Source organism: Kogia breviceps, chromosome 11 (assembly GCF_026419965.1).
Source record: "Kogia breviceps isolate mKogBre1 chromosome 11, mKogBre1 haplotype 1, whole genome shotgun sequence".
NCBI lineage: Eukaryota > Metazoa > Chordata > Mammalia > Artiodactyla > Physeteridae > Kogia > Kogia breviceps.
The window spans coordinates 5,183,659-5,187,704 of NC_081320.1; positions in this window are offsets into that span (position 1 = coordinate 5,183,659).

Consider the following 4,046-nt stretch of genomic DNA (forward strand, 5'->3'; position numbering starts at 1 on the left):
TAAGTGCTTTCTGCTTTGCTCTTTATTATTTCTTATCTTCTGCTCGCTTTGGGTGTGATGTTTCTTCTTCTAGTTCCTGAAAGTGGAGGCTGAAGTTATTGATTTGACACTTCTCTGCTTTTTTAAATAGACATTTTGTGATGAAAATTTCTCTTTACGATGCTACACTTCCATTTCTCCCTGCCCGGCCTTTGTGCTATTTTTGTCACTCATTTTACTTTTACATATGTTATAAACCTTGCACTGTACTATTATTATTTTGTTTAAACAGTCAATTTTCTTTTAAAGAAGTTCAAGTAATAATTCCATTGCCATTTCTCATGGTCTTTATTCCTCTGAATAGATCCATATCTCTATCTATCATCATTTTCCTTCTGCCTAAAGGATTTCCTTTAATGTTTCTGTAGTTCATATCTTCGGGTGATGAATTCAGCCTTTTATGTTCGAAACAGTTTAACTTTGTTTTTGAAAGATATTTTCAATGTGTATAGAATTCTACGTTGACAGGGTTTTGGGTTTTTTTTTCCTTTCAGTACTTTATAAATAAGGCTCCAAAGTCTGCTAGTCTGCATTGCTTCTGTGAGAAATCTGCCATTTTCTCGCCCTCATTCCTCTGCAGGTGTGTTTATTCTCTGGCTGTTTGAAGATTTTATTCTTTATCACTGGCTTTAAGCAATTTGGTCACGATGAAACTTGGTATTTTTCTTTGTGTTTGTTGGGGTTCTTGGATCTATGGGTTTATCATTTTCATCTAACTTGGAAACATTCTGGTCACTAATTACAAATATTTCGTCTGTCACTCCCTTCCTTTGGGGGACTTCAGTTACACGTGTATTTGGCTGCCTGAAATTGTTCCAAGTTCACTGATACTCTGTTCTTTTGTTTGTTTGTTTCCCCTCTGTTTCATTTGGATAGTTTCTATTGCTGTGTCTTTAAATGTATTCATCTATTCTCTTCAGTGTCTAACCAGCAGTTAATCTCATTCAGTATATTTTCGTCTCAGACATGGTAGCTTTCATCTCTAGAAGTTAGAGTTGGGTCTTTCTTTCTCATATCTTCCATTCCACTACTTATTTCTTCGAACATATGGAATACAGTTATAAAAAACTGCTTTAAGGTCCTCGTCTGCTAATTCTAACACCTGTGTTAGTTCTTAGCTGGTTTTGATTGACTGATCTCTCTCCTCATTATTTTCCTACTTCTTTGTATACCTGGTGTTTTTTTTTTTTATTGGGCGCCAAATATTCTGGATTTTGACTTGTTGGATGCTGGGTATTTTTGTGTTCTGGGATGCATTTGAGTTCTTGGCAACGTTTGATGATTTGGGGTGCTGCTTTGTGCATTGTTAGGCAGGGGCACAGCAGCATTGGGTCTAGGGTTCATTTTGCCCCACTGCTGAAGCATGATCCTTCTTAGTCCTCTACCAAATGCCTGCAGATTAGGTTTTCCAGCCTGGCTGGTAGGAATAGAAATTATTCCTGGCTTTCTGCACCATCTAATCCTTTCAGGGTGGTACTTTGTCTGGCCTCAGGTAATATCCTCACATACATGTGCAGATTGGTACTCTGCTGATTCTTAAAGGGAGCCCTCTGCAGATCTGAAGTTCTCTCTTGTTCCAGCTCCCTTTCCTCTGGCATCCTTTCTGTGAACTGTACCCGCCTTGGTCTCCCTTGGCTCTCAGCTCCATCTTACCCATTCAGGGTAAGTTGGCTGAACTCTGCCTGGATCCCCCTTCCCCAGGGAATTGGCTGGACACCCTCCCATGGCCTGAAAATTCTCTCAGTTGGTGACCAAGAGCATTCATAAGGTCCACCTCATTTGTTTTCCTCTCAGGGATCACTGTCCTTCACTGGCTCATGTCCAGTATTTTAAAACCTCTGGTTTCATGTATTTTATATAGTGCTTTTCATTGTTGTCTCTGGCGAGAAAGTAAATCCAGGCCCAATGACTCAGTCTTGGCTGGCAGCAGAATTCTGCTGCATAGTTTCTGAAGTTCACAGACATTACCCTCAGCCATGAACATGCCACAAATTCTTTACACATCTCAAAAAACTTTTTGGTTGGAAACATTCTTGAAATATTTATAAAACATAAACCAGAATTAATAAATGTCAGCCAAAACCAAGAATTTTGAGGAAGGAAGTAGATTGTGAATGATATCAAGCAAAACACAGCCTGGCAACTGTCAGGTTCTAGAGGCACAGATACCAGTCGGGAGGCTCCTGAAAAACTCCCCAGGTTGTGAAGGAAGGAAGCAGGGTAGGAAGGGAAGAGAAGAGGAAAGGAGAGAGGGAAGGAGGGAGAGAAGGAGGAGGGAGACCTCTGAATCCACTATCTCCAGGCTAGCCAAACCCAAGAATGCTGAAGGAAGAATTATCATCAATCATGATCACTTGAATACAGGCATCAGGAGGGAGGCGTTGAGAAGAAATTGTAAGAATGCTGAAAAAAGATGTTTAAAGAGAAAAAGATATTCTACATTAGTGGTTCTCAAAGGTCCCTGAGACCCTTCCAGGGCGTCCGTAAGGTCAAAACTACTTTGATACTAATTCAGAGATGATCTGTGCCTTTTCCACACACATTCTCTCGCAAAAAGCTATGTGATGTATAATACCTCAAAGACTGAATGCAGAGGCAGACATGAGAATTCATCCGTCTCCTATTGAGTCAGATATTAAAGAGATTTCCAGAACAATGTAAACCATGTAAAATAATGCCAGAAAAAAGTCTATTTTTTCTATTTGTTTTAAAAATGTAATCATTTTATAAAAGAGATGTTACTTATGTTAACAGGTAATGAAGTTACTATTTTTGAATGATCAATAAAAATTCATTTTAAAATTTGTGTTCACTTCCAAACCTGTCAATATCAATAGCTAACCCATGTAAATAAATCTCTTTCGAGTTCTCAATAATTTTGAAGAGTGAAAGGGGTCCTTAGATCAAAAGGTGGGAACTTCTGTTCTACTTAAAGCTTGGGCAGCCCTATGGAGACCACCATGTAGTTCAGAGAAGCATCTTCCCAGAAGCAAGGACCGAGGGCAGAGATCAAGAGGTCAGAAGGGAGAATCACCCCCGCACCAGCTGCTTCACCTGTTACCCAGACTTTGAAATGACATTTCACTGAACAGCAGCCCCTCTAAGCCTCACGCATGAGGAACCGAGCCCTCGCTCACCACGATCTGAGCTGCTCTCTTAGGTTACACAAGTCCCACCCTGAGTTTCTCAAAGGGTATGCAAAATAGCCAGCACCATTTACAGCTTACTTCACTACTGTGTCCCTAACTGTTCCTCTGACCCCAGCCTAGTAATGATCCTTTATGTAGGAAGGAAATGTACAAGCAACAAGCACCTATTACATGTCCGACAGTAAGTTAGATGCTTTAATAGGACATCCGTTTAATGCTCACCACGCTGTGAGCGGTATCACTATCCCCTTATTTTATAGACAGAATCAGACATTCTAGGGAGCTTAAGGAACTCAGGCAACTGCAAAAGAACCGAATGAACTGGAACTCAGGTCACTCTCCAAACTTGACGGTATTTCCCTTCCACACTGCTGCCCTTTGCCGCTCCAACATTTGTCACCGTTGTGGTGATATTGTTTGTGAAGTTAAAAACTCCCTAAAATAGGTAGGAGCCGGGAGATCTGCTTTCCAGAACAGAAGGAGTATATAGCCTGGTGGTTCTGAGCTCCACCATATCCGAGCTGTGTGGGGCTGAGCAAAGTCATAGCTTCTCTGTGTCTGTTTCCTTGGTGGTAAAATGATGTTATAAATAGTCTCCACTTTACTGAGCTGTTGTGAGGACTGAATAAATTAATAAGTAAAAGGCATTTAAACACTGTCTGACACATACAGAGTCAACAGTAGAGAGGATCGTTATTTGCCATACATCACCTATACTTGGGTAACTCGCTCAGCCTCTTTGAATCTATGGAAAGGGTATAACATTCCTGCCCTGACAACCTCAGAGTTACTGAGAGACTTACAGATAATGAATATGCCTGAGAGTGTTTTTAACCGAATATTATACAAATAAGCAAA